The sequence below is a fragment of the Antechinus flavipes genome, chromosome 4 (assembly GCF_016432865.1).
Source record: "Antechinus flavipes isolate AdamAnt ecotype Samford, QLD, Australia chromosome 4, AdamAnt_v2, whole genome shotgun sequence".
Taxonomy (NCBI): Eukaryota; Metazoa; Chordata; class Mammalia; order Dasyuromorphia; family Dasyuridae; genus Antechinus; species Antechinus flavipes.
In genome coordinates, this window is record NC_067401.1 from 439,350,830 (window position 1) to 439,367,816 (window position 16,987).

Genomic DNA, 16,987 nt, shown 5'->3' on the forward strand with positions numbered 1-16,987 from the left:
CTAATACTTTTGGATATTTCTAAGTGTTAAGAAGTTTTAACAAGTCAAGTAACTATGAAAATGTCATGTAATCCTTGAGTTTTATCATATGGAAAATGAGGATAATTACACTGATCTATATACTTCACAGCATTGCTGTGAGTGTTTTTCAATTATTAGAACATTATACAAAAGGTCCCAAAGATCTCAGTGAAGTTTTCAGTTTTTAGTTTATTATTATTAATAGACATTTATTAATATATAGGGGGCTGGATATGTGGTTTTCTTAATATCAAGCTGTTCTAGGTAAGGAAACTCCCTTTATAGAGGGATGTCAGCACCTTTTCCATAATTTGCAGTTTCTCAGAATACCTGCCCGGGTTACTCAATCAGTTATGTTCCAAAAGTACAACTTTAATCCTTCTTGGGTTTTGAGGCCAGCTCTCCAGCTATTATTTCATATTGCATTTTATTAAATAAAATGACTACATTGCCACTGAGCCATCTCTTCTCAAGGTCACACACCCTTTCTTTCTTCAACAAATACTTACATGCTGTGATTTCCAGATCCTTCACTGATAATTATTCTGATCTATTGTTCAGTAACCCTATGAAAATCAAACAGAAACAAAATAAAACAAAACTCACATCAGCTTGGTTTAATTTGTTCCTAAGGAAACCAAATCGACATTTACTTAATTTTATGTTTTTACAAATCTCTGCTTTAATAATATAACCTAGTAATTTGCCAAGAATTTTCAAGTTAGTCAGTTTTGCTAGACAATATTTTGAAGATTCCATCATATTTCTTTTTTTAAATCATACATTTGTTTTATTTTTTCTCACTCTGTACCATCTAATTCCGGATTTTTGACTCAGCAATCACATCAGCCAATCTTTCAACATTCTTCTTCTTGGAACTGCTATCTTTCTTCAAGGCCAAATTCATGCCTCTTTCTTATAGTAGCACTTTCCTTACCCCAACCTACACAGTTGTTAGAACCTGCCCCTATCTTACTTTCAGAAATTTCTTGGTATTGTATTTGAATATTCTTTATTCTTTCTTATCTATCTATCATGGCAAAAGAGTTTAAAATGAAGTAGACATTCCTAAGTTAAGAAAGAAGAATCATAACCCAAACAGGGCAAAAACTGTGACATTTTCATTTTGTTTTCTAAAATTTGTAGTTATTTGACATTTTGAATAGAGTGTTGAGCCATAAGAAGGGTTAAAACCTGAGTTAAAACCTGGCTCCTGGCTCTTACTAGCTGCATGGTCCAAGGCAAGTCACTTATCCTGTTGGCTTCAGTTTTTTCATCTATAAAATGAGCTGGAGAAAGAAATGCAAATCTTTTTAGTGACTCTGTCAAGAAAAATATAAATGGGATCACAAAGATTTGAACACAATTGGATCGATTCAACAACATCCAAAATTATATATGGTGCACATTAGACACAATACATATTGGATGAATAAATGAGAATTCTCAAATGTAGCTCTGTGGTTGATGACTTGAACTTATTGAGGACAATTAGAAACTTTCTTACCATTTTTCTGGTGTCTACAGCCTCTTACTCATTTCTGTCCTAGCTCCAATTCAAAAGTCATTCTCTTTGGTAGAGAAAACAGCAGGCATTAAGATTTGAGTAGATCATTACAATTATGATCATTCTATTTGCCAGTTTACCAGTGGTATCAATTATGCCCCTTCTTTAATCTTCATCACTAATTTCAGTCCATCCTGAGCTTGAATGCTTCTAATTTAATTTTAAAAGATATTATAATTTATTTCATCTACAGTTAACTGTACTGGTTTCTATTTTCTAGCCACATCTTATTGAATTGTAAATTGAAAAAGGCCCCATGATCTCTGACTGTAAAGATTGCATGATATCACTTCAAGCACTTCAAGAGAATAGTTGAGGTCTTAAGAATTGTGACCAGAGTAAAAGGGAATGGAATCAAAAGTCTCAAGTATTAGTTGACATTTCCTATATTTCTATTTTGTTTCTCGGAGGTGTGGCACATCAACATGGTATAGAAAAGCACAATATTTGTAATTAGTGTATCTGAACTTTAAGCTTTGCTCTGGCATGTGCTACCTATGTGACATTAATGAAGTTACTTAACTATTCTGGAGAGGGAAGAGAGGGGTGGGGAGGGAGGGAGAGAGAGAGAGAGAGAGAGAGAGAGAGAGAGAGAGAGAGAGAGAGAGAGAGAGAGATACAAGAAAAGACATTTACTAAGCTCTTCTAGGTATCATAAATTATTCTAAGCACTCAGGATTATTTTTGTCCGTCATTATCAAAAAGGAACAAAATGACATTAAGACGTCCATATCAGTGGTACAAGCTGTGAAGGAGCTACTCCAGTTCAAGGACAAATAGTCCACATGAGCATCTGGAAAAATGATTCAATCTCTAAATTTGTGCATCTTTTGTTTCTTTTGAGTTGAGTATGCTTTGCTCATGGAGCACTGTTTCTTCTTTGATGCATTCATGCCATACTGGATAGTCCTATATCATGTCTTGCATGTCTCACAATTGATACTCAAGGTCTCAATGAGACCTTGAGAGTGTATGTGTTGCTGCTTCTGGTCTCCATGTGTAAGTTCTTCATAAAAGTCTTTTTTGCAGGGGAGCTGTGGCAAACATGTTTGGCATTCAAACAGTATGGTCAGCCCATTGGAATTTTACTCTCTGCATTAGAGTTCGACTGCTTGGCAGTTCAGCTCAAGAAAGACCTCAGTTTTTGGTACCTGAATTTGCCAGATGATCTTCAGGATCTTACCAAAATAATTCAAATGGAAATGGTTTATTTTTCTCCTGTGGTATTGATAGATTGTCCAGGTTTCACAGGGATGCAGCAATGAGATCCTCATAGCAGCTCTTTAGCCCTTCAGTTTGTAGGCAGTCAATATCTCTACCATCCCATACTGTCTTCTGGAGTCTTTCAAACTGGCAATGAGTGTGTCAATCTCATCATCAATGTGGATATCACTTGAAAGTATGCTGTTAAGAAAAGTGAACTTGTCTACAGCATTCAAAAATTTTCCATTTGCTATAACTGATGGTGGAGAACCTCTGTTCTCCATATCATTTCCAAATTAAAAAATAAATACATACCAACTCTCCCTATACTTTAGTCTTGGCTAGTAGCTTTTTCAAATTAATTTGCCATCAGTGTGGTGTCTGACCTTGAGTCATTTTTATCCTCATGGGTATCTAACAATATTGCTGAAAACATCATACTAAAAAGCAGGGGAGCAAGCACACAGCCCTGCTTCACTCCATTGGTGATTGAGAAAGTGTGATCTTCCATTATCCAGAACCCATGCAAGCACATCATTATAAAACTAGCATACAGTATTGATGAACTCCTGACAATCAAATTTGACCATATTCTTCCATAAGCCCTCACAAGTGACCATATAAAAGGCCTGAATCAAATTGAAAAGCTGTTTACAGAACTTTATTCTGTTCCTTGCATTTCTCCTGGTGTTGTTTGGTAGCAAACACCATGTTGACTATTCTCAGCCCTTTCAGAAACTACACTGATTTTTGGGTAGATGACTATCTTCCAAGTGAAGGAGCAGCCAATTAAGGAGTATTCTGGCAAGAATCTTGCTGTCGATAACTAAGAAAGAAACACCATCCTGTGATGGTCACAAGATAATCTAGTTCCTTTTTTTTTTATAGAAATCAACAGTGAAAGCATCTTTGAATACTTGAGAAATAATTTGTTCTTGCTATGTAATTCAGAAGATTTCAGTCAGCTTTTGTATACACAGTGAACCCCTACTTTGCACATTTCTCCTGGAATGAAATAAGCACCAAACACTTTGCCACATACAAAAAAAGTCTGATGGCATTCAAAACTTCTTCTTCAGTTGGAAGTTCAACTAGAGAGGGATTGATGTTAACCTGAGGTATATAATCAGTGGCTTCAGAATTGATTGATTATGGTTTGTTGAGAAAACTATCTATGTATTCAGTATCTTTCTCCAGGATCATGTTCAAAACTCATCAGTGTGGCTTCATCAGTGCTGAATAGCTGAGATACATCATAAGTCTTTAAACCATAAACTGTCTTCAAAGCATTGTAAAAGTACTTTGTATTATTACTATCAGTGCAAAACTGAATTTTATTTGCCTTGTTCTGAGCAAGTTATCTTGAGTCTCTCAAAGTTTCACTTGTACTTTACTTTTGATGGAACTAAATGCTGTCTTCTTTGAGACAGATGAACTATTGTTCTGGTAAACTCTGTGTTCTCATTTTTTCATTTGATAGCTTCTGAATTTCCCCATCATTTTCATCAAATAAATTCTGATATTTGTCAGTGTTCTGGTTTAAATGAGTAAACACAAAGCTGTATACCAAATCTTTGGAAGCTGCCCATTCTTTTTCTGCTCCACTGCTGCTAACCAAATCTTGATTCAGCTTTCCCGCCAGAAAAAACAAACTGTTCACCCGCAGAAAAATGTTCTAATCTGTTGAAGTTGAATGTCTGACAATCATCTCACCTTGGGGCTGCCACTTTTGTTGAGTGTGAATATTTAACTTGAATAGATAAAGACTACTGTTGGTCCAGCACTATGAGACATTCACCAGTTTCACATCTTTTTTGTCATTTCTCCTTACAAAGACAAATATCAAAGCTTGCTGCAATAGTCATCCACAAAGTTTTGTCGCATTTAGGTAAATGAAAACCAGCGACCGTGATGAGAAAGTCATGAGAAACACAAGTTTTCAGTAGACAGTGCCAGTTGCTATTGTTTCTGACTCCATTCTTCCCAAAACTTCCTATTATGTCTGACAGTCTGTGACTACTCTGGTGTCGAAGTCACTTTGACTTACAAGCTTATTCTCTTTCAGCCTATTGATGATGAAAACCTCATAATTTTTTTTCTTTAATCTCATCAGGGTTCATCATTATGGGAACATAAGCATTGATGATAGTGGTATGGCACTTTCCTGCAAGTGACAAACACATTGTCAGGAGGCTGTCATTTACTCCTTTTAGTAGACATACGAGCTTGTTGGCTGGATTAGCCATGATTATAAAATCTAGACCAGCTACACGTCACTCATCATAGTGACCAGACCAGAAAAACATATATCTGGCTCTAAATTTAGTAACCTGGCCTTCATTTGTCAGCCTTATTTCACTCAGGGATGCTTTTTTGATGTGATACCTGTTGAGTTGTCTCACATCTTTCAGGTTTACTGAATTTTGTGTTGTCTATAATTATGTATACATAGCAATGATCTTGTAGTGTGTGTGTGTGTGTGTGTGTGTGTGTGTGTGTGTGTGTGTGTTGATTTCAGAGATCCCCATCTACCACAGAAAGCAGGTCAGGATTTGTTGAAGCAATTTTAGGGCATCTTTTCTAGCCTTTTCTTATCAGAAGGTGAGCAGTGTAGTACTTCAAAAGGCTGCTCAATGTTTCAGGGGACTGCTGAATCCTATTGCTAATTTAGTCCTGTGAGGAGATGACCCTAACCTCTGGGACACCTGTGTGCAGGATTGCTTCTCTAGCTCCTAATGTATCTGAACTTGCTGCTTCATCATTAGCCCATTTCCACAGGAAAGTAAAATAGTCAATATTGATATAATAAAATAGTTGAACAGTGAACTAATAAAATAGCTGAATAGCAAAATATCACAATCATGCATTAGTAAAGTGGAAAATGGCAAAATAGTATTTGTCTTTTGATTCACATTTAAATGCCTTTAAATGAAACAATTATGTGAAGTCAGCCTCGCTCTCTCTTCCTGAATTATCAGAGTCCGGAGGCAAGATAAAACTCAACTGGTTATAGTTGCAGTGGATGCACTGGATGACTTATACACCTTAAATGTTTGACCAAACTCAAACACACCAAAACACCTGCTTCTGCTGCCTTCATGGCCCTTTGGAACAAATGGGTCACATCTGCCTATTGCACTAGCAAGTTTTCATATTCTTACAAAAGATACTTTTTTATTTTCACTGATGGATTTAAGTTCTGCCAGTTACTTCTTCAACCTGATTTAGTACATCTACTAAGACAAAACCAGGGTGTAGTTTCTGACCTCTATTAGAAAGACAAGTGCTTATCTAGGTACACAAAATAATTAATTGGTGATGCTGGAGCTAGTTAGCCATTGGTTGGCTATGTGGTTTAAGGGAGAAAAATCAGTGAAGGATGATTCTAAATTTGCAAACCTAGGAAACAAAATGAATGATAGTTAAACAGACAAAAACAGGGACATTTGGAAGGGGACTAGGTTAGTGTAGAAAGGAAAATAATGAGGCTTTGTTTTGAATGTGCTGTTTGTCATGCCTATAGGACTGATCTGAAATGTTTATCAGTGGTGTTGAAAAACCAGAGCTCAAGAAACATATCAGCAAATCCATGTGATAGTTGCTTTGCTGTAAGTCACCCAACCAGAAACAGAGGCAATAGGTAGAGAAAAAGAGAAGTCTTCTAGGACTGAATCACTGAGAGCTCCAAAAGATGATTCTGGAGACAAAATGTTTGATGCCTGGGGAGAAATAGCTTGGGTTGCTAGAAAGGGAAAAGTTTTCCTGTCCAGTACCCAAGGGAATAAGGGGTTGAATTCCCCAAGTTTGTGGCCAGAGCACGTAGACCTTGATTTGTCAGATCAAGTCGTGCTTTGACCAAAATTGTGCTAAAATCTAAAATTTAAGTCATTCTTTCCCCCAAGTCCATGCAACAAATACATAGAAACATGGGATTTTATTCTGCCTTTCATATTTGCTACTTGTGTGTTGCTGAGCAGATCATTTAATCTCACTCATCTTCAATTTCATCTGTTAAATAAGGGAACTGGTCTGGAAAATTCCTTCAATTTCTAAATCTATGATTTTATGACTTGTATTTGACATACAATTCCAGGATTAATATGTAAGACCTTTGTCACTTATATATCTTTAGGACTTTTAGGAAGAACATGTATTATTAAGTTTATATTCAAATTCAAAATTTATTAGGCTTTATTTGAATGGTTCAGTCCAGAAAGAAATGTAGAGTGACCAGAGTATAGATAAAATACCGGAGACCAGATTGCAGATTGGATTGCTACCCAATTCAGATGAGAATTCTTTGTTCTATTTGGTTGCACAAGGAAGAACAGGGGACAAAAAGTAAAGTTGCAAAGAAGCAAATGTTAAAGTTGTTATAAATTGACTGGGAGGAAATGAGGCACTGTGATAGGTGTTCTCCTGGAACTGGGATCAGGAAGATCAGAGGTAAAATTTTGAGTCAGATGTTTATTAGCTATATAAGCCCAAGAAAGACACATCTTTCAGCCCCAGTTTCTTCATTAGTAAAAAAGGGAAATTATGATACCTACTACTCAATATTGCTTATCGAATTAGATAGTATGTGATAGTTCTATACAAAATCTTAAGTGCTATATAAATGCTATATTAAGAAGAAAAATCCTAAAAATTAGAACTGTACAAAAGTAAAATGAGCTGCTTCTTTCCCTTGAATGGGAAGTATTCAACTCATGTTGGGATGTGGATATGACCATATTCCCAGGGATTCTTTTGCAACTATGAGTTGAACTAAATGGGATCCAAGGTCTGTAATTTTATGGAAAGCATTACAATAAACAAACATACAAAAATATCCAAACACTTGTCTGTTGTATCCATGGAGAATAATGAGAAGGGAAAAAAACCAAATAAATAAATAGATTAAAAAAGAGAGATTCATCCTCTTTTTCAGGTTACTAAAGGAATCTAAGAAAGGAAGACATAGTGAAGGGTGCCAGTGATAAATCAGCAGGGGTGTCAGGGAGTCAACTCTTTAGGTGAAAGAGAAGCTTGCCCTCCATTGGTATTATAGGGCAAGTGCTGTGAGCCCTACAGCATCCCAGCTGCCACTTGCTTTTTTGCCAGCCTCTTGGGAGATTTGCTCACCTTGATTTGTCCTTCTTGATCTTGGTCGATTATAAAATTGTTCAACAAAGTGCTACCAAAGTCCTAAATTTAGCTGCAGATTTTAGCTCCTTGTGAACAAAGAAAATCCTGGTCCTTGGCTCATGATCTATATTTCCTGACCTTGACTTAGGTCTTCCTCCTCTCTCTCTCTCTCTCTCCTCTCTCTCTCTCTCTCTCTCTCTCTCTCTTTCACTGCTGCTATGAGTCTGAAAAGCACTACTAACCTTGCTCCTTATCATTTGGTCAGAAACCTCCCATGGAACAGGATAGCCCAGACACAGCATAAGGTCTGGATGTATGTCTTGAGAATTTTCAGTGGTTTTTTAAAAATAGCGTTTGGTGTGGGCTTTCTCAGCTTTCTAAAAAAAGACTTCCATATCTTTGCTGCCCTTTAAAAATTCAAGAATGTAACTTGATTTAGGGGTGGAACCATGGGATAATAACAGTAATTAATAATCATTATAATAATACTTATTATTAGAATTAGCATTTCTTTTTTGTTGAGGCAATTGGGGTTAAGTGATTTACCCAGAGTCACACAGATAGAAAGTATTAAGTGTCTGAGATCAGATCTGAACTCAGGTCCTCCTGACTTCAGGGCTGGTACTCTATGGTATTATTATTATTATTATTATTATTATTATTGCTATTTTACAAATGATGAGGACAAAACTAAGTGAGGTTTAGTTATTTGCCCAAAATTACCCAGTTCGTGAGCAGTGAATACAGGATTCAAATTCAGATTTTCTTGATTCCAAGGCCAACACTCTTTCGACTGAATAGTTCTAAAGATGAATTTTAAAGGGCATTTAGCCTGATCATTTTACTGATATTAAAATTGAGGTGGGGGCAATAAATGACAGGCTGACATTTATATAACTAGTAAGTGAATAGATCTAAGAAAAGAGGAGCATTTGGTCAAATGAAGTCTGGCCAACCTTCCTAATTCTTTTTAATGGGAATATTCCATCTCACCTGGGAAGAGGAGATTCTTGGCACATAACCTATTTGGTTACTGTAAAAATTCTACAGTGAAATCAGCCCCTGCATCCCTAGGGGCTTCTGTCTCCACCTTGGTCTGTGAAGCTACTAGTCCTTGATGAAATGATGGAGCCTACTGAGAAAACAGCGCTTGGAGTTTAATTGAAGGGAATAACTACTGTGCACCAGTCCTTTTAATCAAGATGTTAAAAGGAAACTTTATTAAACTGTGATTGAATATATAAAATTAAGATGTGATGCATTTTAAATATATTAGCTCAAATTATAAAATATTAAATTAAGATTTAATATATTAAATTAAACACATATTAAACGAGATTGGGAAAAAATGCTTTTAAAAATCTCAAATACACCAGAGGAATTATTAACCATTTTATTTAAAAGGGAAGGTCTGGCAAGCAGAAATTCGATAAAATGAGGATTCCTTAAGGGATGATTGTAGATCCCAAAGGCAGGGCAGCTAAAGGTGAGCTCTTAGCAAGTAGAACAAACCTAAGAAGGCTTTCATGCAGTCCTGGTGATGGATTGTTATGTCTCTTGCCCAGAATTGTCCCAGCTAAGTCTGGAGCAGCTCATCACCAAGTTGGCCAGAGGGTGATAAATGTTTTTCTATAAAGCAGCTCTGCTAGACCAAAGCACAAGGGTATTGCAATCTGCATCAGTAAGGGAAATGACCCTACTTGATGACAACTTTGGTACTTAAAACACTGAACTGAGTGGTCCTGGATTTGCAGTAATTGGCACTTATCGAACAAATATAGTGAACCCTTAACTGAAACCAGAATAAGGATTCTATAGCTGCCTATAGTAAAGGAAAACAGTTGGTGAAAGATACCAGAGACCCTTAGAATCTAGTGACCATCTGTCCCTCATGGGAAGTTTGAGGACTCATTTGCTTCATATGAAGTTCTTTTCCTATCTATGCTGAAAAACCCCTGAAATTAGTCTCACCTTAAATGTACACTTTTACATTTGTAAATGTAAACAATGGTAATGTACCTTTCCACCATGACTACCTCTTTCCCCCCAGGAATGACCATGGGATCTAATATAGGACATATTAGGACAGATTAAATCTCTAAAAATTAGTTACTATGTGGAGCAAGTATCTTTATTTTCTTTATTTGTGAGTCTTTTGAGAGTGAGCAATTTGCCCAGAGTCATACAGTAAACTGCATCTGAGTATCTGAGGCTAGATTTGAACTTAGGAACTCCTGACTCCAGGGCTCCAGGGCATCATCTAGTCTCTCTCAAGTATCTTTTTAAAGACCATCTTTATTTTCAGTAGTGTGCCTACTGAAGACTGCAAGTGATTAAGTAAACTGTGTAAATAACATTAAAAAAAAAAAAAAAAACAAAGACACTAGTGTATGTTTTCTGTAAGTAAGACCATAGGCTTTTATCTGAAAAAGAGTTTAGGGATCATCCAATCATCTAGACCAACTTTCTCATGTTACAAATGAGGAAATTGAGGTAGAATGATGTTAAGCAATTTGCCTAAGATCACTCATACAAGTTGGAAATAGTGGAATTGGGATTTGTAGTCAAGTCTTCTGATTTCAAACCCCTCTTTCCGTTGTGTCATGGTTCATGAATGTGACAAGTTAACTTGGATAAAATGATAGGACTTTACACTTGGATACTAAATTTAAATGGAACCAAATTTAGAAGGTATTAATGATACTTGGATAGAGATTTCAACAGTAGAGAAATAGCAACTAGTGAGAAAGAATAATTACTTGAAATAGGAACGGTATACTTCCCCTTGGTCTCAGCTCCCTCATTCATGAAAGGGATGATTTCACTAGGTGCCTTCTAGCTTTAGATATATAATTCCATGGAGAACTATGGGCAATGTACCTTTCCACCATGACTATTTCTTCCCCCCACAACAGAATCATTTGATAGTAGAAAGAATAATATGTTTAGGGTCAGTGGTCACAAATTTATTTTCTGCTCATGTCATTCCTATCTATATGATTTTGGGCAAGGCACTTAATTTTCAGAATTACAAATTTCTTCCAATCAAGTAAACAAGAATTCAGTAAAAGCTGGTATTGGGGAAACATAGAAAAGCAAGAATAATTACTGCTCTCACGGCTATCACAATATAAATGGAAGCCAACATGCCAAGAGCAATGTATATATTATGTCTAATAATCATAATAATCACAATCCTATGGCCTTTAGTGATGGGAGGCTCATTACTTTCAGAGGAAATCCATTCCATTTGGGGAATTTGATTCTCATAACAGCCTATAGCATATATTATAGTAATACAATTATTGTTTTTCCTAGATAAGGAAACTGATGTTCAAAAAGGATAAATAGCTTCCATGAGATCACATTTAGCTCAAACAAAGTCTTATTTCAAGAACAATTTTCTTTTTACAATACTATAACATGACATATCAAGGAACTTATGTCAAGAGCCCCATAATTTGACTAGGTCTGGGGATTGTTTTCCAATTAAAATCTCAGTGATCTATAACTTGTAGAGAATTGATTAAGTCCACAGTGTCTAAAAGTTTTGCCCATGGTTGCATAAAGAGTAAGCATAAGAAGCAATGACAAACTCAGGTTCTTCCTCTTTGAAAGGCAGTATAGAATAAAAGATAGAGTGTTGAATTTATAATCAGAAAAAATGGCATCCTTATCCCACATCATATACTTATTTGTAGTATCACTCTGGATGAATGACTTGATATTACTTCCTTATCTGTAAAATGGGAGAGGATAGTCTGACTAAACAGCCTTTAAAGTCTTTTTTAGTGGCAAAAAACTAGAAATGAAGCCAGTGCACATCCATTGGGGAATAGCCAAACAAATTGTGGTATATGAATGGTAATGGAGCACTATCTTCTTCTCAAAACCTTTCCTGATCCCCCTACTCCAACTAATCCCTTTCCTTGCAGAGTACCTGGTATTAATTACTTTGCATATATTTGCATGTATTCACTTTATTTTGGTGTTTTATATATTTATATATGTACTTTTTGATGTTTTCATTAAAATATAGCATCCTTGAAAGTAAATTTCATTTCTTCTACTTCTATCCCTAGCACCAGTCTAGTGTGTACCCTATAGTATGAATTTAATGAGTCCTAATTTGGGGGATGGTGGTGAAAAGACAGGCTTATATGAATTCATACAGATTGAAGTGAGCAGAACACAGAAAATAATTTACACTATGAGCATAACTCTAATGTGAGAAGGAGCAATTCTGAAAGATCTCAGACCATTAATCAAAGAAGTGATGAGCTATCACAGCTTTGGAAGACTGAGGATGGAATAAGACTTCCACATGTTCGCAATACAGTCAAAGACTAGAAATGCAGAACCATAAACACATACACAGTCTTAGATGCAGCAGATGTGTTGATATGTATTTTCTGTGAGGGAATTTTGACTTGGGGGGATATATATATATATATATGTAAAGAGAGAGAGAGAGAGAGAGAGAGAGAGAGAGAGAGAGAGAGAGAGAGAGAGCTTTTTTTTCCATACTTGTCATTTTGTAAAAGAAAAATCAGAACAGAAAAAAGGAAAAACCAAGAGAAGGGGAGGGAGTGAAAACGGTATTCTTATATCTGCTTTCCGTGTTTATAGTTCAAAATGATTTTTTTTTAAATATAAAGTTGTTGCTTATAATCCTTGGAAACCTTCAGATTTTAATTATAAAAACATAAACCTCAGCAATCATTTTAAAAGTAGCTTTCAGTTTTGAGTTTATTTTATTTTTGGCTTTGTAAAACTTTGTGTATTTGTCAAACTGTTTACACCTGTGAAATATAATGTAATTAATTCTGTAAATGTATTCATAAGCACATTTATTAAAATGGTAATGGTGTGCTTTAAAAAAAATTCTAAGTTGTGTGAATCTTGAAATTGTTGGGGGTTCAGGGGAAAGCTAGAAAGCTTATAAAGAATTCTCTTCAAATCTTCCACTAAGCTTACCTTTATCTGCCCCCATCAAATAAGATTTTCCTTGGGCTGTTAAGCCTAAGAAGTTTCTCAGTACCTAAATGTTTGAGAACATATACATATATACATACATACATATATATATATATACATATATATATATATATACATGTTCCTTTCTATGTCTAGATAGAACCCTCTTGGTTTCTCTGCAATTCTGAAAAAAATATTATTATGAATATAGTGTATAGATTTCACTTTTGTTTTAAATTGCCAGATTTTGGGAGATTTATCTAAAGAAATCTCTCTTTTATATCTCAAATTTTTATTTGGTGTGTATTTTTTTGTATTTAATGAGATTAATCAGTGTCAAAAAAGACGAAATAGCATAGGGATTTTTTTTTTTCTCTTCTGTGTTTTTGATTCAGAGGTTAGACTAAAAAGAAACTAACACAAATAACATGTCAAATTAAAAATAAAATACTATTTATTTTGTTATGTCCTTTCCTGATTATAGCAACTACATTTTTTCAGTTTTACTTATTATTTGATAACCAAAATATACCACCAGCTATAATTTCTTTCTGGAGGATCTTTCTCAATTTATTTTCCATGAGTTAGCAATGGTATTTTCCCTCTCACATGCCTCCTGGGCATATGTTCCATTCTGTTTATGATCATAGATATCACATTTGCAAAAAGGTTTAAGCTATGTCTCTATCTCCTCCTTATACCATGTAAGGGAATCCTCACTCTTAGATTGCCTATATAGCTCCCTGTTCACTTAACTAGCATATTTTGTCTTAAAATAATATACTTTTACATCTAGAATTCCAAACCTCAGAATCGACCTTGTTTCATAGAAATCATGCTTCTCCTCTTTTTTTTTTTTTTTTTTTTTTTTTTTTTTAAATATCAGGGCCAGTTTTGGATTCCATAGTCCAAAATTTGCTTGGCAATGAGACTTTATTCTCAAACACTATTTAAGGATCAATACACTTTAAATTCATACAAGTAACTCAATAATGTAAGAATTTAGCACAGAAGGAAAGCCTCTTATTTAAAAAAAGATCATGGCTGTCTCTGAGGGCAGAAACCTCCATATCATCTGGTAAAGGTACCGTGCAATGTTTGCTTTGTTGTATATTTAGATTATCCCAAGGAATACCATATAAATTATTATCAGTGTGGATTATTTTTTCCTCTTTTCCCAAGAATCAATATGTTCAATTCTTTTTATTAGAGAATATGTTTTTAGAGCTTCAGACATTTTAATCTAAGTGGTCCAGTTGGACTACAACAATTCTTGGAGGAAATTTGGTTCCTTGAAACATACCAAGATTAATTCATCAGCTATATTGGCAATTTGGAGGAACCATAATGATGTTCATTTGGTAAGGACCAGGACTAAGCATCAGGAAACTCAGTTATTGATTCTAGAATCAATCAGGCTGCAATTATTAAGTTCCTACGTATTTTTCTAGCATCACTGAATATTATTTCTTTTGTTGATCTCTGTGGTCCAGCCAAACCGGACTTCTTTCAATTGCTTTTACAGATCATTCCATCTTCTCCCTCCCTAGCTTTACCCTGACAGACCCATGATTCAAATTCATCCCCTTCTCCTTTCTGTCTCACAGATTCCCTCTCTTCCTTCAAAATGCATCTCAACAATTACCTTTTTAATGTAGATATTCCTGATTCCTTCAACTGCTAGGGACCTCCCTCCTTCCCAAACAATTTTGTGTAGCTAATTTGTTTTTGTTCATTATTCTACATATAGTTATATATATTCTATTTATACTCATATGCTTTGGTTATTAGAGTATAAGTTCTTGGCATATAGGGATTGTTTCATTCTTTTCTTTTCTTTCTTTTTTTTTTTTTGTATTCCCAGCACCTAAACAGAGCTGACACCTAGTAGGAGCTTTTAAATAGATACCATATGTTAAAGTAATATGGAAAAAAGACAAAAACAAAAGCATCTGCTCTTGAGAAGATTACACTCTTATCAGAAAGACAAGATGTATATTTATAAAGATACCCAAAATAAATACAAGGGAGGAAACACTGTCTATTTGGATAATTAGCTGAGGAGGTAAAGAATCAAAAGTTTAGGAAGTGTTTCGATTAAAATGCACACACACACACACACACATACCACCACCAACACCAACATCAACACCACCAACACCAAAAGCATGTATTAAGGGCCCACTATATACTAGGCAAAATACTGGGGATATAAAGACTCCCCTCCAAAATCAATTTTTGCATTCAAGGGTCTTAAATGCTAACCAAGGAGGCATGTTTATTAAAAAGTATATACTCAGTTGGGCAGCTGGATGATACAATAGAGTTCCTAGACCTGAAGTCTTCTTGACGCATCTTCCCAATTTCATACCTGACCTCAGACACATACTCAGTTAATTCTGTTTGCCTCAGTTTCCTCTTTTGTTAAAATGATCTGTATAAGAAATGACAAACCACTCCAATACCTCCATTAAGAAAACCCCACCATATATTGAGTTTATCAGAAAGAACTGATTAAGTTATTCATTGGTGCCAGTTACTATGCTACGAGATGGGAACATAAAGACAGGCAAAATAAATACAAATGCCACAAGCAATTATCTGAAATGAAAAGAGAATATATGTGTGAAAAATGTAAGAAGTTCTTTAAAAAATAATCAATGAACAAGCATTTTTTAAGTGTTTACTATGATATAGTCATTAAAGGCCAATCAATCATTAATCAATCCATAAAGATTTACTAAGCATCAAACTATATGCCTGGTACTGCTAAATGCTGGATAGAAGAAAAAATATGAGAAGGTCCCTACCTTCACTATGTTTTACTTCCAGTGAAAAGAAGGAATAAGTCCATAAACATAAGTAGGATACTTCAAAGAGGGAGTGATCAGAATCTCACCTAATGACATGTTAAAACTCAGAAGGCCTTTATTCATAAGGTAGGCAAGATCTAAGATCTAGATGATTTGAGGCAGGAGAACTAATGGTTCAGAACTACTCCTAATGAACTTGGTCCCAGCATAGAGGCTATGGCCTCTGCCTTCTGTATACTTCCTGCTGGGTATGGTCTACCCTGATTTCCAAGTGTGTAATTGCCAAGGGAGAGTAACCCAAGGACTACACAGGTCCCTACAGTTAACAGGGGCAGGAGCAGAGGTGCTCATATAAATTAGCCAAAGAACCTTTAGTCTGTTCCACTGAGGTTTTGTTCTTTTATTTGTTTTTTTTTTTTAAGTAGTTATGAGTGAAAGTTGTTCAAAATTCTCAATTGAATTTCTATGCGACAGAAATGAAAATGGTTGTTGAAAAGTGGTGGGTAGCAGGATAAACATTGCCAAATGTTGTTTTGCCCCTGGGAAGCTTGATATCCACTATTGAGACCAAAAGACAAAAATGTAGAGCCACATAACACAAGTTTTGAACATGCAGCTGAAAGGCAATAGCAGCAGAATGAAAATGAAGAGTAATTATGTTTAAAAAGGAAGAGGAATTTTGTCACAATGGGAATTCGGGGAGGAGTTGAATTACGAGTGAATTTTTTGTTTTGTTTTGGAAAGCAAGTTATGTAAAAAGTTAAGATGGGTGTTATCTGGGGGAAAAGCAAAATTCAGTGTCTTAAATTCTATAAGTATTGGAAGAGGAAAAAAAAGGTAACGGATGAGCATTTTTTAAAGAGGTGACAAGTCTTGTGTATTTTTGTGTGGCTGTTCTGCATCCCAGAACCAATGAAAGGAACAGTGAATGGGGAGTTTGATTATCTCAGCTAGGAAATGAAGTCACATATGGTGTGAACAGGAATAATGGTTGAACACTGTGCAACAACACTAACATGACAGTTTGGGGCCCAAAGTGAAGATGAACATTGTATCCCATTGAAACGGCAGGGGGAGTGGAGGTGAGCAGAATGTAATTATTTCCATTGGAATCTGGCCAAGATTGGAAACTAGAGTAAGAGCTGTTGAAGCTTGTTGCTTTGGGCTTATTGGAAAACTCAAGCTTCTCACGTCAGTGTACGCATATACATGTGCATTTGTGCATGTGAATGTGAGATAGAGCCTAGTTTCATTCATGATAAAATGTGAGTCACTCCAT